Genomic DNA, 26,492 nt, shown 5'->3' with positions numbered 1-26,492 from the left:
ACTGAATTTCTGAACTTCCCAGGTGGCTCAGTGGTAAAGAATCTGCCTGCAATGTAGGAGACACAGGAGACATGGGTTCTATCTCTGGATTGGGAAGATCCTCTGGAGAAGGAAATAATAACCCACTCCAGTATTCTTGCCTGGGAAATCCCATGGACAGAGGAGCCTGGTGGGCTATAGTCTATGGGATTGCAAAAGAGTGGGACAGAACTTAACAACTACACAACAGCAACAGATTTTATTACAACCTGCTGCTGCTGCTGCTAAGTTGCTTCAGTCGTGTCTGACTCTGTGTGACCCCACAGACGGCAGCCCACCAGGCTCCGCCGTCCTTAGGATTCTCCAGGCAAGAACACTGGAGTGGGTTGCCATTTCCTTCTCCAATGCATGAAAGTGAAAAGTCAAAGTGAAGTCACTCAATCACGTCTGACTCTTAGCGACCCCATGGACTGCAGCCTACAAGGTTCCTCCATCCATGGGATTTTCCAGGCAAGAGTACAGGAGTGGGGTGCCATTGCCTTCTCCATTATTACAACCTACATATTGTAATTAAGTTACATCTATTAAGTAATCTATTTTTTCTTCCCCCCTCTGCCAGGGTCCAGCCCCAGTGGATCCATGGTAATTCGAAGCGGAGATGGAATCGGCATCCTAGGACAAAGCTATTTAATTAGAAATATAAAGAGAGATTAGAAAAGAATAGTGTAGTAGGAAAATTAGTGGAGAAAAAGATGCTGAATAACTTGGTTTACGTGGGATACCAATAAAACCTCGAAACAAGAGGTTTGCACCACCTACGTAGGCCACCGGCGCCCACTTGAATAGCAGAGGGTGCCCCACCTTGGGCTCCCTCTCTCGTGGGTCTTAGAAGCCAGGGGAAATTAGCAGGCTTGGCGAGTACCCACACTCCAGATGGGAATTCAGCCAGAAAAACGGAGAACAAGAAAGAACAACACGGGGGCATCAGTCTTTCCAGAAACTGATCCGTTTTCTTTATTTTCAGGTTTGCTTATATACTTTTTGTTATACATAGGGATGAATACAAAGTCACGCAGGGTCAGCAGACCTGACCCTTGTCAAAATCAGGTGCTTCGTGTAAATGTATACAAAGGTCTTAGGGGTTTTACATCATCTTCTGGCCATGAGGCCTGCTGACATTTTATGGCCTTTTCTGATAACGGTCAGTCAACCAGAAAACTTATTTTTTCCAGGGGTGATTTTTACTTAAACTAGGTGCCACCCTCCGAAGGTACAAGATAAAGTTGCATTCCTATCGGGTGAGGGTGTAGTGGGTTACAATTAAGAAGGGAATTTACTTAGCCTAAGGTTTAACATGATTAATCTTAAAGGTTAATACTTATTTCTCCTATATGCTAGTTATATTCATTAATGTGTATAAGGTCAAGGAATATGGAGACTTAGCAGCAAATATTGGCCCAACAAATGAAAACCCTTCACCAGTATAATTTTTAACCAACGCACTATACTAATAATTTCTAACTTCTCAAAAGAATTTGTATTTAGAAAGTTTAAAGCATCTCATGCCTCTCACGGTTGGGAGGCTATAAACAATCACATGTGGCCAGACGAACCTGTTCAGGCAGGCTAGATAACCTTCAGAGGAGTTCTTAAGTTGAAACACTCTTGTCACGCCCAGGAATTTTTATTAACTGGAGCTGTAGGTTAACTCCTTCTCCAAGAGAGGTGGTGGGGGACAGCCCCCTGTAAAGTCAGAGGTGTAGGTGAGAGCATGAAGCAGTAAAGTAGGCAGACTCTGGTTCTGGGGGTAGATGCTTGGGAACAGGGGGTTTCCTGAGGTTCGATCTCACCTTTGCGTATGCTGAAGCCTCCTTGCTCATGACCTGTGGCACGGGCAGAGTTCCTCACACTGGCTCCTGGCACCCACCTCCACCCCTGCCCACACAATGAAGCCTGGATATCCTTGTTCTTATTTTCTGCCCCTCTACTCAGAAGACATCTATGTTTGTTTATCTCCACCTTGCTGATATCATAGAGCATTTGTCTTTTTAAAACATGTTTACTTTAAATTGGAGTATAGTTGACTTACAATGTTGTATTTGTTTCATGTAGACAGCAAAGTGATTTAATTATACATAAATGCATATTTATTTTTTTACAGATTCCTTTCCCATTTACGCTATTACAGAATATTGAGTAGACTTCCCCGTGCTATTTAATAGGTCCTTGCTGGTTATTTTTTTTTTTCTTTTACATATGGTACTGTGTACATGTTAGCTCCAAACTCCTAATTTTTTTCTTTCCTCAAAGTTTCCTCAAATCATAAGCTTGTTTTCTAAGTCTGTGAGTCTGTTTCCATTTTGAAATAAGTTAATTTGTATCATTTTTATAGATTCCACATGTAGGTGATGTCCTGTGATACTCCTGTCTCTCACTTCACTTAGCATGATAATCTGCAGGTCTACCCATGTTGCTGCAAATGACATTTCTTTCTTCTGTATGGCTGAGTAACATTCTATTGTCTATCTATACCACACTGAAAGATCTAGAAATTGATTTGGTTTTTGTCCTTGCAGCTTAGTTGGAAGAAATTTTGGCAAAAAGGAACCAAGTGCAAAAACCTAATAGCAGAGGATGGTTTTAATCCATCGGCCTCTAGGCTGTGGGCCCAGCACGCTTCCACTGTGCCACTCTGCTTGCTTACATGTGTGTTGTTTTAAGCCACTAAGTGTGGGGTAATGTATTACAGCAGCCACAGGAAACAGACACAGCATGCCAGGGCCGGACATTCAGTACGTGCTCATCCAGTGACTGCCCCACCTTCACCGTCATATACACACACCACCGGGTGCTGAACGTGCTGTAACTTCAGAATTGCCCGGGGAGCTTGTGGAACAAGCTTAGGCTTCCAGAGGTTTTGATTCAGGAGGCTTGGGGAAGAGCCTGGGGTTTAGCCCAGGAAATCCTAGTGTAAATGTTTTGTCCCCCACAGTTTAAGAAACACCTCCTACAGGTCACGCTGAGGGGATGAAGACACACAGGAGAAAGCTCTCAAGCAAAAACAGTCGAAAAGCAGGATGTAGAAAGCAGTCTTGGGACGTCCCCTGTGGCCCAGTGGTTAAGACTCTGCCCCCCCAGTGCAAGGATGCAGGGAGTGTGGGTTCGATCCCTGGTTGAGGAACTAAGATCGCACATGCTGTACAATGTGGGAAATAAAAAAATAGGGGGCAGTGTCTGTGCCTGCAGGGCCGTCATCCTGCACCTCAGACCTGCCTTCCTAGAGGACCTGCACAGGTCACCTTGGAGGAGGTGGGCTATCAAAACACCCTTTCCTGGAATCCATTAAAGGGGAGGGGATCCATATTTCTCACAATCACAAACCGTTTAAGTTTTCTGAGAACAGTGCTAGGATCAAAAGAGAAGGTGCCAGCTGAACTGCAAACAACAGTGCCCTGCTTTCAATTTTGCTAATAGCTGAGATGTAGCAGGAGCACATCCTGTACTGGGCACTTTTATTTATTTTTATTTACCTGTGGCTGTGCCTGGTGGCATATGGGATTGTAGTCCCCCGACCATGGATGGAACCTGTGCACCCTGCATTGGAAGTGCAAAGTTTTCATGATGGGACCACCAGGGAAGTCCCTGGCCACTTTTATGTATTTTAAATAATTATGTGATTTTATTTAATCCTCTTGATAGTTCTGGGAGGTCTGTGTTCTTCATTGGATAGGTGGGAAACTGAAGCTCAGAGAGGCTCAGTAAGTTGCCTGAGTTCACACAGGTGGTAAGTGTTGAGGCAGGGCTCCACTTCCTTCTTGCAGCTGACTGCCTGTGGGCCACAACCTGGCCTACACAGTTGTCCCCAGGGAATGCCCTCTGGTAAAGTTACCCAGACTTAGGGGTCCAGGCTCTGCTTAGGCCATGTTCCCCAGGCTCCTTTAGTGATTCTCCTGCAGCAAACAGACATGGAAGACTGTGTCCAGGATGAGGCTACCACCGAGATGGGGAGGCTATTAGGACAAGCTGATGAGCTGTGACCCAAACATGAGACAGATGAGACCTGTGTCATCGTTGCTGAAAACCTGGGCTCTGTTCCCTGGTGCCAAACAGAAACATGGAGAAAGAGCTTTGAAAGCATGAAGAAAGGCGTTGAAAAGAGCTTTATCACTTTGCGCAGCAAAGGGGGGTCCCGACAGGTCCTGGGCAGGCCTGCAAGACCATGCCCTCCTTCCTGGGAATGAGGAAGGGGTCTTATAGTTTCAGGGTGGGAGATAAGGATCAGGGCTGCTGTGGTCTTGCTGTCTTCTTTCCTCAGATGCCGGCTGAGATCATTAGGACCAGCGTTGGGTGGCTCTGGAATAGGTTCTGGTGATCCGCAAGGTTGTCGTTTCATGACTTTCTTTCTGGAATGAAGAATGCCCACAAAGGAGAGGGGTGCTTGGAAGTGTTGTCTTGGAGAAGTAAACACCAGGTCACAGTACAACTTTAACCAGAGGGCAGTCATTTTCAGAGTGCAGTTTGGTAAGAAAGAGAGGGGAAAATAACATCTACAGGAGACCAGCTGAACAGGCAGAAGGAATAAGGGCTGAGGAATGGATAGTATAATGGGGATGCCTCAACTAGTTTATACTACAGCATCACCTAAAGAACCAGATGGGGGAGTGAGAAGGGCCAGCGCTGTCTTGGTTGACCTTTGTCAATTAGTTCTTAATCTTTGTTGTTATACAGGTTGTTGTTGTGTGTGTGTGTGTGTTTTTTTTTTAATACAAAAGACCATCTACATTAGTCTGCTAGGACTGACTTAATAAAGGACCACACATAGTTATTTTTTCCATAGTTCTGGTGGTTGGAAGTCCAAGGTCAAGTGTCAGAAGGGTTGGTTTCTCCTGAGGCCTCTCTTCTGTGGCTTGTAGACAGCTGCCTTCTCCCTGTGTCTTCACATGGCCCTCCCTTTGCCTCTCTGTGTCCAATTATTCTCTTCTAGTAAAGGCAGCAGCAGCAGTAAAGGCTTTAGCCATGTTAGGGACTTCCCTGGCAGTCCCGTGGTTAAGACGCTGCACTTCCAATGCCGGGGGCATGGGTTTGATCCCTGATTGGGGAACCTAAGGTCCCACATGCTGTAGGATGTAGCAAAAAAAGAAAACAAGAAAAAAAAAAAAAAGGCTCTAGACATATTGGGTTAGGGCCACTGTAGACTTCACCTGCAATTCAGGAGACCTGGGTTCGATCCTTGGGTTAGGAAGATCCCCAGAGGAGGAAATGTCAACCCACTCCAGTATTCTTGCCTGCAAAGTCCCATGCACAGAGGAGCCTGGCGGGCTATAGTCCATGGGGTCAAAAAGAGTCAGACATGACTGAGAGACTAACACTTTTCAAAGACTTTGTTTAACTTTAATCATCTACAAACAATCACATTCTGAGGTCCTGGGGTTTAAAACTTCAAAACATAAATTTTGAGGGACACAGTTCAGTGATCAGGTCTCTGTGTTTGTTAGTTGGTAATTATCAAGTTAGGATGGTATCCTATCCCCCCACAGACTGAGAGATGGGGGCCTCTCCTTCCTGAGGATTGCATTTCAAATGAGTGGCTTGCAGGTCCTTGAGAAAGATACTCCTTAGTTGTAGGAGATACATATATATATATCAAAGGGACAGAGGAAGGATTCACAACTGTAGGCCCTTTTTAGGAAATGTTCTGTAAAGTCAGGTCAGGGCCTGTCATCAAGTTTCAGGTAGAACAAACACTAAATTCTTTTTAGGTTTGAGGTTTTTTAGGCAAGAGCTTTAAGGTGAATAGGGTCATCTCAGGGCTGTGGCCTTGAGCTGTCAGAAATCAAGTTAGTGTTGGGACTTCCCTGGTGGTCCAGTGGCTAAGACTCCGTGCTCGTGATACACGGAGCATGGGGGTATAGGTTTGATCCCTGGTTGGGGAACTAGGGGTGTCCCTAATAGCTCAGTAGGTAAAGAATCCACTTGCAATGCGGGAGACCTGAGTTCGACCCCTGGGTTGGGAAAGGACTGTCTCCCTTCCCTGGAGAAGGGAAAGGCTACCCACTCCAGTATTCTGGCCTGGAGAATTCCATGGGCTGTATAGTCTGTGGGGTCACAAAGAGTCAGACACAACTGAGCAACTTTCAGGGAACTAAATCCCATATACTGCAACTGAAGATCCTCTGTGTGACAACCAAGATCTGATGTGGCCAAATCAATCAATAAATAGTTAAATTAAAAAAAAAAAGAAAGAAATCAGGTTAGTGTTATTCAAGACTTCAAATATGGGTGGGGTAAGGACAGATGGGCAGAGGAAGTCACTTGTGATGAAAGTTTGCAGTTATTAGAGGCCAACACTGAGGCTTAGTTGAAGAAGGCTCAGAGGGCCTGATTAGAATTCAAAGGGAAAGTAAAACTGTCATTGTTGACAGATGACATGATGCTATACATAGAAAATCCTAAAGATGCCACTAGAAAACTACTAGAGCTCATCAATGAGTTTGGTAAAGTTGTAGGATACAAATAAGTATACAAAAATCTCTTGTATTTCTATATACTAACAATGAAATATTAGAGAAATTAAGAAAATAATCTCACGCTCCCTTTAATACATTAAAACATCAAGTCACCTTTGAACAAATAAAGTTCAGCTCACTCTGGATCTTCTTACCTATTGCAGCACTTTGGGTGGTGGCTTAGTTGCTAAGTCGTGTCCAACTCTTGCAACCCCATGGACTGTAGCCCGCCAGGTTCCTCTGTCCATGGGATTCTCCAGGCAAGAATACTGGAGTGGGTTGCCGTTTCCTACCACAGGGGATCTTCCCGAACCCATGGACTGAACCCGCATCTCCTACATTGCAGGCAGATTCTTTATGACTCAGCCATCCGGGAAGTCTCATTGCAGTAGTATATCACTGGTTAAATCTTCCCTTAACACTCTAAGTAGTGTCTGATTTGTTCATCTTTGACACTGATGATGACAGAATGTCCTCTTAAGTCTTAGGAGAGGAGATGTTCTCAAGTTGAAAGCTGAGAAAAACAGATGTTCATTGCTCCTTAAAAGCAAAAACCTGAGGGACACACATGCACGCATGCATGCACACAGAAAACAAGGAGAAACAATGAAAGTGAATCATGGGGCTAGAGACTTATTGCCAGGGAGGAACTGATTAAAAATGCAGCAGAAAGGACTTTCCTGGTGGTCTAGTGGCCAAGACACCACATTCCCAGTGCAGGAGCATGGGGCTGATCCCTGGTGGGGAAAATAAGATCCTACATGCCACACAGTGTGGCCTAAAAAAACAGAGGAGAGAACTACTACTTCTTTCTGGTGTCTGGTCACATATACCTCCACTCCCCTGGGGATGAGGAGCTGGAGGAAACATAGACCAGAGACCAGACTATGGAGACAAATCCTGGGTCATTAGTTTGTATTTGAGGACAAACTGGTTCTTCATTCTTTCCTTATTCCTCATTTATCTTATCTCAAAAATTAAAAATTAAGCTAGACTAAATAAATGATGGTGAAGGAAGCATTGGTAGTAGAAAGAACATTGACAAAAAAAAGGATAAAAAATGGATTTTGCAGCATTATTTACAATTGCCAACATATAGAAGGGCAATATAAGTGTCTGTCAACAGATGAATGAATAAAGAAGAGGTAGTATTTATTAATACATATACACAGACACACATATATGCCAGAATTCCACTCTTTTTTACAGTTGAGTAATATCCCACTGTGTGTGCATATATATACACACATACACAATGGAATATTACATACACTCATACACACAAAATAGAATATTACTTAACTGTAAAAAAAAAAAGAATGGATTTTTGCCATTTGTAACAACTTATGCTTAGAGAAATAAGTCATACACAGAAAGACAAATACTGTATGATTTCACTTATATGTGGAATCTAAAAAACAAAACAAACATAACAAAACAGGAAAAAGAGTTGTAAATACAGCAGACAAAGAGGTGACTGCCAGAGAGGAACAGTGTTGGGGAGAAAGAAGCAGGGGCATGAGATAGGGAAGTACCAATCTCCAGGTGCAAAGTGAAGGAGTCACAGGCGTGAAACATACAGTGTAGGGAATGCAGTCGGTAACTATGCAGGAACTTTGACGATGGCAGATAGTAACTGGGCTTATCGTGGTGATCATCTTGAAATGCATAGAAATGTTGAATCACTGTGTTGTGTAACAGGAATTAACATAGCGTTGCAGGCCAATTATACTTCAAAAACAAACAAACAAAGTCACAGAAAAAGAAACCAGATTTGTGGTTACCAGTGGCAAGGACTATCTTCTATGGAGATAGTCAAAAGGTATAAACTCCCAGTTATGAGATAAATATGTTCTTGAGATATAATGTACAGCATGATAAATATATTTAACACTGCTGTATATTACATATGAAAGTCACTAATAGGTGCGTGGATTTATCTCTGGGCTTTCTATTTTGTTCCATTGATCTATATTTCTGTCTTTGTGCCAGTACCGTACTGTCTTGATGATTGTGGCTTTGTAGTAGAGCCTGAAGTCAGACAGGTTGATTCCTATAGTTCCATTCTTCTTTCTCAAGATTGCTTTGGCTATTTGAGGGTTTTTGTATTTCCATGCAAATTGTGAAATTATTTGTTCTAGTTCTGTGAAAAACACTGTTGGTAGCTTGATAGGGATTGCATTGAATCTATAGATTGCTTTGGGTAGTATACTCATTTTCACTATATTGATTCTTCTGATCCATGAACATGGTATATTTCTCCATCTATTAGTGTCCTCTTTCATTTCTTTCACCAGTGTTTTATAGTTTTCTATATATAGGTCTTTCATTTCTTTAGGTAGATATATTCTAAGTATTTTATTCTTTTCATTGCAATGGTGAATGGAATTGTTTCCTTAATTTCTCTTTCTATTTTCTCATTATTAGTGCATAGGAATGCAAGGGATTTCTGTGTATTGATTTTATATCCTGCAACTTTACTATATTCTTTGATTAGCTCTAGTAATTTTCTGGTGGAGTCTTTAGGGTTTTCTATGTAGAGGATCATGTCATCTGCAAACAGTGAGAGTTTTACCTTTTCTTTTCCAATTTGGATTCCTTTTATTTCTTTTTCTCTCTGATTGCTGTGGCCAAAACTTCCAGAACTATGTTGAATAGTAGTGGTGAGAGTGGGCACCCTTGTCTTGTTCCTGACTTTAGGGGAAATGCTTTCAGTTTTTCACCATTGAGGATAATGTTTGGTGTGGGTTTGTCATATATACCTTATCTTTGACAAAGGAGGCAAGAATATACAATGGAGAAAAGACAATCTCTTTAACAAGTGGTGCTGGGAAAACTGGTCAACCACTTGTAAAAGAATGAAACTAGAACACTTTCTAACACCATACACAAAAATAAACTCAAAATGGATTAAAGATCTAAATGTAAGACCAGAAACTATAAAACTCCTAGAGGAAAACATAGGCAAAACACTCTCCGACATAAATCAGAGCAGGATCCTCTATGACCCACCTCCCAGAATATTGGAAATAAAAGCAAAAATAAACAAATGGGACCTAATTAAATTTAAAAGCTTCTATACAACAAAGGAAACTATAAGCAAGGTGAAAAGACAGCCTTCAGAATGGGAGAAAATAATAGCAAATGAAGCAACTGACAAACAACTAATCTCAAAAATATACAAGCAACTCCTGCAGCTCAATTCCAGAAAAATAAATGACCCAATCAAAAAATGGGCCAAAGAACTAAATAGACATTTCTCCAAAGAAGACATACAGATGGCTAACAAACACATGAAAAGATGCTCAACATCACTCATTATCAAAGAAATGCAAATCAAAACCACAGTGAGGTACCATTTCATGCCAGTCAGAATGGCTGCTACCCAAAAGTCTACAAGCAATAAATGCTGGAGAGGGTGTGGAGAAAAGGGAACCCTCTTACACTGTTGGTGGGAATGCAAACTAGTACAGCCACTATGGAGAACAGTGTGGAGATTCCTTAAAAAACTGGAAATAGAACTGTATTATGACCCAGCAATCCCCCAGCTGGGCATACACACCGAGGAAACCAGAATTGAAAGAGACACATGTACCCCAATGTTCACTGCAACACTGTTTACAATAGCCAGGACGTGGAAGCAACCTAGATGTCCATCAGCAGATGAATGGATAAGAAAGCTGTGGTACACATACACAATGGAGTATTACTCAGCCATTAAAAAGAATACATCTGAATCAGTTCTAATGAGGTGGATGAAACTGGAGTCTATTGTACAGAGTGAAGTAAGCCAGAAAGAAAAACACCAATACAGTATACTAACGTATATATATGGAATTTAGAAAGATGGTAATGATAACCCTGTATGCAAGACAGCAAAAGAGACACAGATGTATAGAACAGTCTTTTGGACTCTGTGGGAGAGGGCAAGGGTGGGATGATTTGGGAGAATGGCATTGAAACATGAATAATATATAAGAAATGGACCGCCAGTCCAGGTTCGATGCAGGATACAGGATGCTTGGGGCTGGTGCACTGGGGTGACTCAGAGGGATGGTACGGGGAGGGAGGTGGGAGGGGGGTTCAGGATGGGGAACACGGGTATACCCGTGGCGGATTCATGTTGATGTATGGCAAAACCAATACAATATTGTAAAGTAATTAGCCTCCAATTAAAATAAATAAATTTAAATTAAAAAAAGAAAGTCACTAATAAAGTAAATCCTAAGAATTCTCATCACAAGGGAAAATATTTTTTTTTCTATTTTATTTTGTATCTGTGTGAGATGATAGATGCTTCACTGAACTTATTGTGTGGTCATTGTCTCACGATGTAAGTAAGTCAAATCATTTTCTTGCACAATTATACTTATATAGTGCTGTTATTTGTTGTTTAGTCACTCACTCATTTCTGACTCTTTATAACCCCATGGACTATAGCCCACCAGGCTCCCCTGTCCTTGGGATTTCCCAGGCAAGAACACTGGAGTGGGTTACCATTTCCTTCTCCAGGATACACTACTGTATGTCAATTATATTTCAATAAAACTGGAGGAGAAAAAAAGAAAAATTTAGTCCACAGTATCTGTCATTTGATTTTAGATCAATGATTTAAAATCTCTGAGCCTAATTTCTTCATCTATAAAATGAGAGAGTTGGATTAGAAAATTCAACTTCATTCAGGTGTATTTATCAAATATTTATTATATGCCCATGGCTGGAGCTACAGGGGTAAAGGAAATGCAGTCCTTCCCTTCGTGCAGGTAGAGTTAAGGCTGCTAAAGAGTGTGGTGGAAATTATTGACCAGTGAGCGGGGTCTGGGCAGGGAAGGAAGTAATGCTGAGTAAGGCTGGTTCAGTTCAGTTCAGTCGCTCAGTTGTGTCCAACTCTGCAACCCCATGGACTGCAGCATGCCAGGCTTCCCTGTCCATCACCAGCTCCTGAAGCTTGTTCAAACTCATGTTTATCAAGTCGGTGATGCCATCCAACTGAGTGGCAGAGACCTGCAGTCTACCCAAGTAGGGCAGATTTAGCATGAGAGGGAGTTAGGAAAAGGAAAGATTGGTGGATTTGGGGATTTGGAATTGTCACATGGAGAGAAGTTCTAACTGATGAAGAGATTGCATTAAATATGAATGTATGATTTAACAACTCATATCTGAATTCCTACAAGTAACTCCCGACAATGCACCAATGAAGTTCACAGCAGCAGTTAGCTATTGCCAAGTCTTCTGGTCTTTGGTGAGCTTTAGGAATCCAGACATCCTCAAAAAGGTCAGCAATTATGCTTCCCTGGGTCCAGGCTCATATTAAATTTGAATCGCCAGGCCAGGCCACTCCAGACAACATCCATGCTAAGCTGCATCTCCAAGTGTGTTCTGTGTTTAGCTGTCAAATGCCAGAACTTGCATTTGTTGTCGTTTTTGTTGTGTAGTTGCTAAGTGGTATCCTACTCTTTGCTTAGCAGGCAGATTATTTACTGCTGAGCCACCAGGGAAACTCCCAGAAATTGCATTAATGCCCATTATATTGTGTCAAAATATAATGGGATTATATTTTGTGATTTTTTTTTTTAACTTTTTGGCTGCACTGTGCTGCATGTGGGATCTTAGTTCCCTGACCAGGGGCTGAACCTGTGCCCACTTCAGTGGAAGTGTTGAATCTCAACTGCTGGACTGCCAGGCAAGTCCCTGGTACTGTTTTCTTATTTTGATTTGCTTTCAACCTTAACTTGGAAAAAAATTTCCAGGTATACAAAAGTTGCAAGAATGGTATGCACATCTTTAAACCCTTCACCCAGATGAACCAGTTGTCAATAATTTGCCATATTTTCATCCTCTGTGTGTACACACTTCGTGTGTGTGTGTGTGTGTGTGTGTACACACATGTGTGTATATGTACACTTCATCTTTAAATATTTCAGTATGCATCTCTTGAGAAAAAGGACATTTTCCTGCACAACCGCATTGCCATTATCCCGTGTAAAAAACATTAACATTGACTCAATTATATCATCTAGTATATAATCCATATTGAACACTCCCCACAAAATGTCTTTTTGCAGTTACTCTTTCTTAATATCAGGAACTGAATCAAGTTTTTAGCCTCACATTTGGTGGTTCTTTCCCTTTCACCTCTTCAAATCTGCGTGTCCTCTTCCTTTTGTTTTCTGTGGCACTGAATTTTTAGGGGAGCCCAGGTCAATTGCCTGGTAGTATATTCCACCCTGTGGATGTGTCTGATGTTTTCCTCATGCCCAGATTCGGGGTAAGTGTGTCTGGCGAGAACACACCCCAGGTGCTGCTGTGAGCCCGACCTTGCCTCCTATCGGGAGGCACAGAATATCAGCGCGTTGCACTGTCAACACTTGGTCACCATGACCATCACCAGCTCTCTGCAGTACAGAGACATGCTGTTCTCCTTGCAATTACTGAGTCATCTTTGGGGTGATACTTGTAGGTCCTCTTAAGGTGGTCATCTCTGAGAAAAAAAAGATGGCGAGAAAAGCAGAGTAAGATGAGAAAGGAAAGGGTGGTGGAGGAAGGACAAAGGAAAGAAAGCGAGGGATGATGAGAGGGGAAATTGGACAGGTGTCACAGTCTGTTAAATAAAGGGTTGAAAACAAAACTATATGTCACTCACAGACTTAGAGAATGAACTTTTGGTTGCCCGGGAAGGGATAGGGGGTTTGGGATGGACATGTACACTCTGATGCATTGAAAACGGACAACAAATAACATCCTACTGTATAGCACATGGAACCTGCTGAATGCCTTGTGGCAGCCTGGATAGGAGGGGAGTTTGCGGGAGAATGGGTACATGTATATGTGTGGCTGAATCCCCTTGCTGTGCACCTGAAACTATTGCAACATTGTTAATAGGCTGTCCTCCAATATAAAATAAAAAGGTAAAAAAAGATATATGTCACATTTTAAATTGTATACAAAGCTTCCCCTAAATAGTGTGGGGAAAGAAAAATGGGTGGCTAGGGAGGGATGGATTTAAGAGCTGAAAGCAGGCTTTCCTCCCTACGTAATTGGACAGCAATCCCAATTTAGGTTCAGTGACAATAAAATAAACCCGACAGTAATCACTGAATTTGCATTGTTGACAGTCCCACCTAGTAAATGTTCCTACTTCTTAATTATGCCTTTATTTTGGACATGTCTCTTTCTTTTAATTATAGCCAATTGTATGTAATTGCAGATTCTTAGTTCACTTCATTATGGCTATGAGTAGAACAGTTCTTTTTCAATATCCTGACTTTCCAAGTATTCCCTTTGTTCCTCTCTCCAGCTGCGCATGTGCGCAGGGGAAGTTCATACATGTATGTTTCCCAGTCAGCTGGGTCCCTGCAGCAGACGTTTTTTGACACTGCTCCTGTTGAGAGATGGAGCCTGTGTCCTCTCCCCTCGAAACCGAGTGGGTTTTAGGACTGTTTAAGATCCACAGAGGGCAGTGGAAATGACATGATGTGACATCTGCCAAAGTTGATGCAGCTCTGCTTTGCTCTTGGGAATATTCACTCTTGACATTTTCAGCTGTCGTGTACGCAGCCTGTCTGTGCCGAGGCCACTGTGCTCCTGAGTCCAAGCTTGTACCTCCGGCCTCTTGTTATTGTTCAGTTGCTAAGTGGTGTCCGACTCTTTGCTGACTTCATGACAAGCCAAAAAGTCAAGAAATGAGTTGCTGGGGCAAGGAATATCAACTGTATTAGAAAAGCCAGAAGACCTAGGTGATGGTGAACTAGTGTCTCAAAGAACCGTCTTTCCTGAGTTAAAATCCAGCCTTCTCTTATACTAAAACAGGATGGGTGTATGGTTGCTTGCTATATACTTCTTGGTGCTGGAACTCTTTGTTCTTGAAGCTGCCCCAACAGGCCTGCTCACAATGTTCCTGTAAACCTCTGGCAAGTCAAATGGTTCTTGGTTCCCCAACTTTTTATCTCTATATGAATGGGAAACTATTACACCTTAAAGATCAGAGCCTTGAGACTGGGGCTGTCCTGTTATAGTTCAGGCTCTAGGCAACTTTCCTGTAGCAAAAGCAATGGAAACAGATCTCATACGGAGTCAGATTTATTCTTCCTTATTAAAGAATTGATGCTTTCGAATTGTGGTGCTGGAGAAGACTTTTTTGACAGTCCCTTGGCCATCACATTTTTCCCTGCGGAGCCACCAGGGAAGCCCCTGGAATAGAATTCCTAATGAAGTTCTCAGGGAACGCGATGCTGGCCCGTGTTCTACACCTCCTCTTGGTAGCAAGGGTCTAATTGGGTGCGAAAAGTCTCAAGAGCTGACAGCGAGCTGTTTAAACATGGTTGGTGTGAAATTTGCAAGGAATGAGGGTGGGGGATGGGTGTGTTGATGGAGAGAAACAGGAGAGATGAGGTCTGCAATGCTGATGGCTGCCTAAGGGACGAAATTGTGAAGGCACTTAACAAATCAAGAAAAAAATTTAGACCAGCAGAGAGGGCTTCAGCTGCCAAGTGGAAAATAGATGGGAGGAGAACTCCTCTGGAAGAAAGGTGATCAGCTGAGAGCTTCTCCTGTCAAGTAACAAACTAGGGCAGTTGCCCTGGGGAAGGAGAGAAGTGGGGGAATTCAAGAGCTTCCAGAAGATACCATCAACAACTTAGCGACTGATTTGCTTGGAGAACGGTTGGAGAACACAGGAAAAACACAGCACAAGGTTATCAGCTCATTCCAGACACATACAGTCAACACAAAATTACAGAGCACATGGAGAATAGCTGATCGTCAGTGGTTGATGCCACTGAGATGCTCCTACTACTTCTGGCTGTCGCTTACCAGCATTGCTGTCTTCAGACCATCTTCATTTCTACTAACTGCTCAATGCCGAATGGAGAAACACAACGCCAGGAACGTAGATCTGTACTTCATTTTTTTCCTTCTATGAATATTATTGATAGAAAAGATATGGAGCAATTTACAAACAATAATAAAAAATATAACATATGCAGTTTTTAAAGGAAGCATCATTTTTTTCCTTTTTAACATGTGCTTTTAATAAATTCCTCATAGCCTATTAATCTCTCAAAATGCTTTTGTTTATTTTCATGCAATTAACAGATGACCATGTTACCATGTAAATGTTGGTTGATAACGTTCATCTACTTTAAAGAAGTAAAACAAAAATGAAACAATACAGATATAACTTTACTCTTTCATCAATGGCATTCTTTGTAGCGTATGTCATAATTTAGCACTTAGTGTCTTGCTTTCTTCATTTCTTGTGCAGGCTGCATTGTCCTCCATAGAGCAGATATTATTCTTCACAGACAAGGGCCATGTCAGATCTATTGTTTCCATTCTCCACAGTGGCGATAAGCAGGTAGGCACTTAATGCATGCTAGTGGACTAGTTGGTAGAATAATGTCTAGATGTTTCAAGTATCACATGAAATGATGATAACATTATCTATGAGGTGTTGATGTTTTACATTATAAATGTAATAACTACATTATAAATGACACCATCTTATTTGTATTAGAATCCCCCGAGACCCTTATTTCCAGGCAGTTTGGGTAATAACTTGTTTAACCAACAGCTTCACTTAATTATTCTAATAGAATGAAAGCCTCTCTCATTACTGTTGAACTCTACTTCTGTCTACTGTGGTTGTTGTTCAGAAGTCCCTAAGACAGGTCCCATGGACTGCAGCACTTTCACAGCATCATCTTTTAGGATTTGAAATAGCTCAGCTGGAATTCCATCACCTCCACTAGCTTTGTTCGTAGTGATGCTTCCTTAGGCCCACTTGACTTCGCATACCAGGATGTCTGGCTCTAGGTGAGTGATCACACCATCGTGGTTATCTGCGTCATGATCTTTTCCGTACAGTTTTTCTGTGTATTCTTGCCGCCTCTTCTAAATATCTTCTGCTTCTGTTAGGTCCATAGCGTTTCTGTCATTTATTGAGCCCATCAGCGATCGATGCAAAGAATTAGAGGAAAATAACAGAACGGGAAAGACTAGAGATCTCTTCAAGAAAATTAGAGATACCAAGGAAACATTTCATGCAAAGATGGGCTTGATAAAGGACAGAAATGGTATGGACCTAACAGAAGCAGAAGATATTAAGAAGAGGTGGCAGGAATACACAGAAGAACTGTCCAAAAAAGACCTTCACGACCCAGATAATCACGATGGTGTGATCACTCATCTGGAGCCAGACATCCTGGAATGTGAAGTCAAGTGGGCCTTAGGAAGCATCACTACAAACAAAGCTAGTGGAGGTGATGGAATTCCAGTTGAGCTATTTCAAATCCTGAAAGATGATGCTGTGAAAGTGCTGCACTCACTATGTCAGCAAATTTGGAAAACTCAGCAGTGGCCACAGGACTGGGAAAGGTCAGTTTTCATTCCAATCCTTAAGAAAGGCAATGCCAAAGAATGCTCAAACTACTGCACAATTGCACTCATCTCACATGCTAGTAAAGTAATGCTCAAAATTCTCCAAGCCAGACTTCAGCAATACGTGAATGGTGAACTTCCTGATGTTCAAGCTGGCTTTAGAAAAGGCAGAGGAACCAGAGATCAAATTGCCAACATCTGCTGGATCATGGAAAAAGCAAGAGAGTTCCAGAAAAACATCTATTTCTGCTTTATTGATTATGCCAAAGCCTTTGACTGTGTGGATCACAATAAACTGTGGAAAATTCTTCAAGAGATGTAAATACCAGACCACCTGACCTGCCTCTTGAGAAATCTGTATGCAGGTTAGGAAGCAACAGTTAGAACTGGACATGGAACAACAGACTGGTTTCAAATAGGAAAAGGAGTACATCAAGGCTGTATATTGTCACCCTGCTTATTTAACTTCTATGCAGAGTACATCATGAGAAATGCTGGACTGGAAGAAACACAAGCTAGAATCAAGATTGCCGGGAGAAATATCAATAACCTCAGATATGCAGATGACACCACCCTTATGGCAGAAAGTGAAGAGGAACTAAAAAGCCTCTTGATGAAAGTGAAACAGGAGAGTGAAAAAGTTGGCTTAAAGCTCAACATTCAGAAAACGAAGATCATGGCATCTGGTCCCATCACTTCATGGGAAATAGATGGGGAAACAGTGGAAACAGTGTCAGACTTTATGTTTTTGGGCTCCAAAATCACTGCAGATGGTGATTGCAGCCATGAAATTAAAAGATGCTTACTCCTTGGAAGAAAAGTTATGACCAACCTAGATAGCATATTCAAAAGCAGAGACATTACTTTGCCGACTAAGGTCCGTCTAGTCAAGGCTATGGTTTTTCCTGTGGTCATGTATGGACGTGAGAGTTTAACTGTGAAGAAGGCAGAGCGCTGAAGAATTGATGCTTTTGAACTGTGGTGTTGGAGAAGACTCCTGAGGGTCCCTTGGTCTGCAAGGAGATCCAACCAGTCCATTCTGAAGGAGATCAACCCTGGGATTTCTTTGGAAGGAATGATGCTAAAGCTGAAACTCCAGTACTTTGGCCACCTCATGTGAAGAGTTGACTCATTGGAAAAGACTCTGATGCTGGGAGGGATTGGGGGCAGGAGAAGGGGATGACAGAGGATGAGATGGCTGGATGGCATCACTGACTCGATGGATGTGAGTCTGAATGAACTCCGGGGGTAGGTGATGGACAGGGAGGCCTGGTGTGCTGCGATTCATGGGGTCACAAATAGTCGGACACGACTGAGCGACTGAACTGAACTGAACTGTGCATGAAATGTTCCCTTGGTATCTCTGATTTTCTTGAAGAGATCTCTAGTCTTTCCCACTCTATTGCTTTCCTCTGTTTCTTTACCTTGTTCACTTAAGAAGGCTTTCTAATCTCTCCATGCTATTTTCTGGAACTCTGCATTCAGATGGTTATCTCTTTCCTTTTCTCCTTTGTCTTTCAGTTCTCTTATTTTCTCAGCTTTTTGTAAGGCCTCCTCAGACAACCATTTTGCCTTTTTTGCATTTCCTTTTCTTGGGGATGGTTTTGATCACCACCTCCTATACAATGTTACAAATGTCCATCCACAGTTCTTCAGACTCTCTATTAGATCTAATCCCTTGAATCTAATCCCTTGAATCTAATCTTCCATTGTATAATTGTAAAGGGATTTGATTTAGGTCATACCTGAATGGCCTAATGGTTTTCCCTACATTCTTCAATTTAGGTTTGAATTTTGCAATAAGGAGTTCATGAACTAAGCCACAGTCAGCTCCTGGTCTTGTTTTTGCAGACTGTATAGAGCTTCTCCATTTCGGCTGTAAAGAATATAAACAGTCTGTCTTCGGTATTGACCATCTGGTGACATCCATGTGTAGAGTCGACTCTTGTTGGAAGAGGGTGTTTGCTATGACCAGTGCATTCTCTTGGCAAAACTCTGTTAGCCTTTGTCTTGCTTCATTTCGTATTCCAAGGCCAAACTTGCCTGTTACTCCAGGTATCTCTTGACTTCCTACTTTTGCATTCCAATCCCCTATGATGAAAAGGACATCTATTTTTTTGGTATCAGTTCTAGAAGGTCTTGTAGGTCTTCATAGAACCAATCAACTTCAGCTTCTTCAGCATAAGTGCTTGGGGCACAGACTTAGCAATAGGTTGAAGGTTGCTACTGGGGGGCATGTCTGCTAGGCTGCAGCACTTTCCATTCCTGCTCCTGTTTCTAAGATAAGCAGAAACTTAGACACATTCCTGTTCTCTCCTTGTGAATTAGGACGCCCTGTGTCAGAAGGCAGCTCCAGGAATGTGTGTCTCCTTAATTTTTGTATTTTCTCCAAATGGAACATACAGCTTTTTACTGGAGTACCGTGTGTTTATAAAGCCGTGTTTGTGGCAGGTGTACAGCATTGTCTGTTCTCCACCTACTTAAGTCTGTTCATCTTTGGTTCTTTTCTCGTGTACGTTATTACACAGTGTGGAGTTCATCAGTCTTGCTCTCCAAGAGGTTCTGGTTGAATGGCTAGTTTGTATGTGTTAGTGGGTATCAGTTTAACCCTTCCTGCTACATTTTCCCTTCACTGACAACCATCAGTTTGTGTTCTCAATCCATATGTGGATTTCACTGCTGTGAAGCAGTCTTTCATGGGCATCAATGTCTCCTCGCCACATCTAAGAGGTACCACATGATGTTAGGGCCTATCTTTCTTGCTCCCTCCCTAAGGCCATCTCTCGGTGCATAGGTTACTGGGGATGTGGTCAGGTCCTCCTTTTTCCTGGCTGGGCCGTATTCCATCTTCTGTGTACCTCACCTCTCTCTCCATTCATCTGTCCGTGCCCATTTGGTATGCTTCCGTGTCCCAGCTAATGTACCTAAGGTGGCGATGTCCATCTGGGTGTGCGTGTCTTTTGGAATTCGGGTTTTCAAACTGTATACCATGTGGTGGGGGACTGCCCCTTCCTATGGCGGCTGGCTTTCGGACTTGTCAAGGCACTTGACACCAGTGTCTTTAGTGGCTGTTCCCCACCAGCGCCCTGGGAGGGTCCCCTTTCCTTGACCTCACTCTTAGCTTTTCTTGTCTGTCGATGTTGTGCTCATGGCCATTTTGAGTGGGGCCAGTTGATCCCTGGGCAGAGTCTGATTTGCAAACGTCTAATATTCGCCTCACTGAGCATCATTTCGCATGCTTTTTTGTTTCATTATTGAAGTCGTAGTGTTTGCCTCATGATCCTTCAGAGTTTGCCCTGTTTGATATTCTTTTCCATGACCTGCCCCTTTAAATTGTTGGAGGACAGGTAACAATTTCAAGCCCAGGAGTCCAGGTGAATATGCTGCTGCCCAGAAGCCACAGTGTCAGGTTGTTGTTGGGCCATGTGGCTAGAAGGTGCAAGCGTTTCTTGATGTCCAGCTCTGGTTTCTTCTGCAGCCAGAACTTTAGTGGAAGTCTCGTTTAGGGGCTGTAAATGAGGATGGAGTGTGCCGTAAAAAACACCAAATGCCTGGGTCTCATTTGGTCTGTTTCATTCGATTACTTTTTATACAGAATGGGAGGAGCTTTGGTACAATATTGTGTGTCCTGTGGGATTCCAGAGATCTTAGGAGTTTTCCGTGGAGAGATAGCTACTCATCTTTGGATTCTGTTCTCATGGAGGTCATTACAGAGAGTTGAGAGAACTGGCCAGACGTGCCTAAGTGTTGGTTGAGTATCTCCTGTGTATGTGACAGTTTGATTTTGTTCATCTCAACGTCCTAATTTCTCCCAGGCCTCCTTCATTCTCCTCTGGCAATCAGAAGTTTGTTTCTCCGTTGCTCAGTCTGAATGCTTCTCCTGAATCAGTTTGTGATGTGCACTTTTAGATATTTGCGGTGACTTTGATAGTGTTCTTTCTGATTCTGACTGACTTCACTTAGTAGGATTACCCCTGGATAGAACGATGTTCCTGCAAAGGGCAGTCTTTCCTTCTTCTTCGCGGCTGAGTCACTTTCCATCATGTTCACGGATCACTTCCTTCTGGACTCGTGTGTCTGTGGACGTTCTGTGTGCTACACGTGGCTATGTCCCCTGTGTTGTAAATGGTGCTGCAGGGCCCACGTGAGTCACTTGTCTCATTGAAAGCTGGGTTTCTCCAAATATACCCCTGGAGCTGGGTGGGCCACATCACCTGCTTGCTGAGTTTTCACCTTTTCAGGGCACTCCTCTTCTGTTCTTTCCGTGGCTGCTACCATTTACGTGCCAGATGCAACATAAAAGGCTTCCCCTCTTCTAATCAGCCTCTCCACCATTTCTTCTTTCCTGCCTTTTTTTCTTTTTTTTTAAATTTTCTCTCCCTAGACTTTTTGACGAGGGCTTTCACACTGGAGCAAGTTGATCCCTCTCATTGTAATTTTCATTTGGATTGTGTCTTAAAATTCATGAGTTTGAGCAGGTTATCACAGGCCTTTTAAAACTCTCAAAGGTGGGAGTAAGATTTACTGGTTGAACTTGTCTTTTGCCTTGCTGGTGTCTGGCGAAATTGTGTTTTCGATGTCTTGGGATGTAAATTCTTTGAGAGTAGACATCCTTTGGAACCCAGAAGTTACTATGTATCAGTGTCTCCTTGCCACATCTAATTGATATCACAGGATGTTAGGGTTTGTCTTTCTTACTTACGCACTAAGGTCATCTCTGTGTACATAGGTTACTAGGGATGTGATCAGGTCCTTCCTTTGTCTGGCCCTGGCATATTCCATATTTTGGGAGCAGCACCTCTTTCTCCATTCATCTGTCCATGCCATTTGGTATGCTTCCTTGTCCTGGTTAGTGTACTCAAGGCTGCCGTGCCCGTTTGCGTGCCTGTATCTTTTGGAACTCTGGTTTTCAAACTGTGTCCTCTGTGGAGGAGGACTGCCTGAGCGTGGGGTGGCTGGCTTTCTGATTTTCCAAGGCACCTGATGGCAATGTCTTTAGTGCCTGTTCTGCACCAGCTCTCCGGGAAGGGGCCCCTTTCCTTGACCTCACTCTTAGCTTTTCTTTTCTGTCAGTATTCTGCTCATGGGCATTTGAGTGGTCCAAATGACCTTTGGTCAGAGCTTGATTTGCACATCTGTAATATTCGCCTTGGTGAGCATCCTTATTGGTGCTTTTTTGGCAGGTATGATTTCCAACCCAGCAGTCCTTGTGAATATGATGTTCCCAGAGCAATAGTTTTCAGGTTGCTGTCCGGCCATATGTCTATAAGGAGGAAGGATTTCTTCCTACCAAGTTCTGGTATGTTCTGCAGTCAGAGGTTTAGTGGAAGCTCTGCTTGAGGGTTGTAAAAAAACAGAATTGTGCTAGTTGTACTTGTTCAGCCCTGTCTGACTCTTTGCAATCCCTTGGACTGCAGCACGCCAGGCTTCCTTTACTATCTTCTGCAGTTTGCTCAAACTCATGTCCACTGAGTCGATGATTCCATCTAACCATTTCATCCTCTTTCACCCCCTTCTCCTCCTGCCCACAGTCTCTCCCACCACGAGGGTCTTTTCCAGTGAGTTGGCTCTTTGCATTAGATGGCTGAAATCTTGGAGCTTCAGCTTCAGCATCAGTACTTCCAATGAATATTCAGGGATGATTTCCTTTAGGATTGACTGGTTTGATCTCCTTTGTCCAAGGACCTCTCAAGAGTCTTCTCTTGCACCACAGTTCCAACACATGAATTCTTCTAAGCTTAACCTTCTTTATGGTCCAACTCTCACATCCATACGTGACTACTGTACACGTACATCCGTACATCCATACATGACTACACATAGCTTTGACTCTACAGACCTTTGTCAATAAAGTGATGTCTCTGCTTTCTAATATGCTGTCTAGGTTTGCCACTGCTTTTTTTTTTCTCCAAGAAGCAATCATCTTTCAACTTGATGGCTGCAGCCACAGTGCATAGTGATTTTGGAGCCCAAGAAAATAATGTCAGTCTGTGTTTCCATTTTTTTTCCCCCATCTATTTGCCATGAAGTGATGGGACCTGATGCCATGATCTTATTTTTCTGAATGTTGAATTTTAAGCCAGCTTTTTCACTCTCCTTTTTGACCTCATTGAGATGTTCTTTATTTCCTCTTAGCTTCCTGCCACCACAGTGTTGTCATCTAAGATTATGGATATTTCTCCCAGCAATCTTGATTCCAGCTTTAGCTTCTCCCAACTGTCATTTTGCGTGATATAGTCTGCGTGTAAATTAAAGAAGCAGGTTGTCAATATACAGCTCTGATGTACTACTCCTTTTCAATTCTGAACCAGTTCATTGTTCTTTGTCCAGTTCTAACTGTTGCTTCTTGACCTGCATACAGGTTTCACAGGAGGCAGATAAAGTGGTCTGGTATTGCCATCTCTTTAAGAATTTTCCACAGTTTGTTGTGATCTACACAGTCAAAGGCTTTGACATAGTCAATAAAGCAGAAGTAGGTATTTCTCTGGAATTCTCTTGCTTTTCCTATGATCTAACAGATGTTCATGATTTAATCTCTGATTCCTCTGCCTTTTGTAAATCCAGCTTATATATCTGGAAATTCTTGGTCCACATACTGTTGAAGCCTAACTTGAAGGATTTTGAGCATTACTTTGCTGGCATGTGAGATGAGTGCAATTGTGCGATAGTTTGAACATTCTTTGGCATTGCCCTTCTTTGAGATTGGAATGAAAACTGACATTTTTCCAGTTCTGTGGCCACTGCTGAGTTTTCCAAATTTGCTGGCATATTGAGTGCAGCACTTCCACAGTATCATCTTTTAGGATTTGACATAGCTCAGCTAGAATTCCATCACCTCCACTAGCTTTGTTCTTAGTGATGCTTCCTATGGCATACTTGTAGTCACACTCCAGGATGTCTGGCTCTAGGTGAGTGATCACACCATTGTGGTTATCTAGGGCATTAAGACCTTTTTTGTATAGTCCTTCTGTGTCTTCTTGCCACATCTTCTTAGTATCTTCTGCTTCTGTTAGGTTCATACCATTTCTGTCCTTTATTATGCCCATTTTTGCTTTAAATATTCCCTTTGTATCTCTCATTTTCTTGAAGAGATCTCTAGTCTTTGCCATTCTATATTTTTTCCTCTGTTTCTTTGCACTGTTCATTTAAGAAGGCTTTCTTATCTCTTCTGGCTATACTCTGGAGCTCTGCATTCAAATGGATATATCTTTCCTTTTCTCCTTTGCATTTTGAGTCTCTCTTCTCAGCTATTTGTAAGGCCCATTTAGACAGTCATTTTGCCTTTCTGCTTTTTTCTTGGAGATGGTTTTGATTACTGACTCCTATACAATGTTTTGAACCTCTGTCTGTATTTCATCAGGCACTCTGTCAAATCTAATCCCCTGAATCTATTTGTCACTTCCTCTGTATAATCATAAGGGATTTTATTTAAGTCATACCTGAATGGCCTAGTGGTTTTTTCTACTTTCTTCAATTTAAGCCTGAATTTTGCAGTGAGTTCATGATCTGAGCCACAGTCAGCTCCTGGTCTTTCTTCTGCTGACTGTATGGAGCTTCTCCATCTTCAGCTGCAAAGAATATAATCAGTCTGATTTCAGTATTGACCATCTGCTGATGTCCATGTGTAGAGTTGTCCCTTGTATTGTTGGAAGAGGGTGTTTGCTATGACCAGCGAGTTTTCCTGGTAAAACTCTGTTAGCCTTTGCCCTGTTTCATTTTGTACTCCAAGGCCAATGTTGCCTGTTACTCATCTCTTGATTTCCTACTTTTGCATTCCAGTCCCCTAAGATGAAAAGAACATCTGTTTTTGGTGTTAATTCTAGCAGATCTTGTAGGTCTTCACAGAACCGTTCAACTTTAGCTTCTTTGGCATTCACTTCCATAGCTGAATGATAACTCCATTGTATGCTGATACCTGGAGTTTATCCTTTCATCTGTTGCCAGACATTTGGTTGGCTTCCCAGTGTGCCATTTGTAAACAGTGGTGCTATGAACATTGTTGTGCAAGCATGTTTTCCAGTTTGGGTTTCTGCAGGACCTGTGCTCAGCAGTGGTATGTCTAGATGGTCTGATGGCATTCTTTTGGGTTTATTAACCAGCCTCTGTACTCCCCTCTATCCAGCTCTACCAATTTACTTTTCCCTCTACGGTGTAGGAGGGTTCCCTTTGCTCCAGGCTGTGTCCAGCATTTTCTCCTTGGAGACTTGTTCACGATGACCCTTCTGACTGCTGTCAGGGGCAACCTCATTGGAGTTTTGATTTGCTGTTCTGAGGGATGGGAGAGCCTGGTGGGCTGCCATCTATGGGGTCACAGAGTTGGACACGACTGAAGCGGCTTAGCAGCAGCAGCAATCATGAGGGATGAAGAACTTGTCTTCCTGTGCTTTGGTTGAAAAGAGTATGAGTAAAGTGTAAGTTTACTACACAAAGATCATGGCATCCAGTCCCATCACTTCATGGCAAATAGATGGGGAGACAATAGAAACAGTGACAGATTTTTTTTGGGGGGGGGCTCCAAAATCACTGCAGATAGTGACTGCAACCATGAAATTAAAAGATGCTTGCTCCTTGGAAGAAAAGTTATGACCAACCTAGGCAGCATGTTAAAAAGCAGAGATGTTACTTTGCCAGCAAAGGTCCATCTAGTCAAGGCTATGGTTTTTCCAGTGGTCATGTATGGATGTGAGATTTGGACTGTGAAGAAAGCTGAGCACCGAAGAATTGATGCTTTTGAACTGTGGTGTTGGAGAAGACTCTCGAGAGTCCCTTGGACTGCAAGGAGATCCAACCAGTCCATCCTAAAGGAAATCAGTCCTGAATATTCATTGGGAGGACTGATGTTGAAGCTGAAACTCCAATACTTTGGCCACCTAATGCAAAGAACTGAGTCATTTGTAAAGACCCTGATGCTGGGAAGGATTGAAGGCAGGAGAAAAAGGGGATGACAGAGGATGAAATGGTTGGATGGCATCACCGACTCAATGCACATGAGTTTGAGTAAGCTCCATGAGTTGGTGATGGACAGGGAAGCCTGGTGTGCTGCAGTCCATGGGGTCACAAAGAGTCAGACACGACTGAGTGACTGAACTGAACTGAAAGTGTAGGTTGGAAACTGGCGTCCTGAATGTGAGCCCCATGGTATTTCTTTATCCTTGACCTCAGTTCAGTTCAGTTCAGTCGCGAATGAGCCACTGAACTGAATTGAGGATTGATTACTCCCTTTTCTGAGGATTGTGTATATTTCTATCTAGGTTTTCTAGCGTTTGTATGCTTCTCCTCTTCCTTGTTCAAGGTCACAGCACGTTTGCGCTCGCCCTCTGTGATTGTGCGAGTCCAGCCGGCTCCTCCCTTCCATCTGGTCCCTTCTTTGTGGTCACAGTCACCGCCTCGATCCCAAATGTTATCTCTTCACGGCGAAAGGATGAAAATCGCCAAAAGTTACGGCAATCCCACTCGCTGAATAGGGATAACTGCTCAAGCGCAGGCAGGCAGGTCAGGGACCTCCTCTCGTCGTTCCTTTTTCTCCTGCATTTTCTCTTATGGAATATTTGTAAGAGTAGCGGGCGCAGCAGAGGGCATGCAGGCAGAGCTTTTTTCTGCTAGGAACACAAATATTCGACTCCTGCTGTA

This window comes from Budorcas taxicolor, chromosome 8 (assembly GCF_023091745.1).
Source record: "Budorcas taxicolor isolate Tak-1 chromosome 8, Takin1.1, whole genome shotgun sequence".
Classification (NCBI taxonomy): Eukaryota; Metazoa; Chordata; class Mammalia; order Artiodactyla; family Bovidae; genus Budorcas; species Budorcas taxicolor.
The sequence above is the reverse complement of the archived record's forward strand: the minus strand, read 5'-3'. Positions refer to the sequence as shown.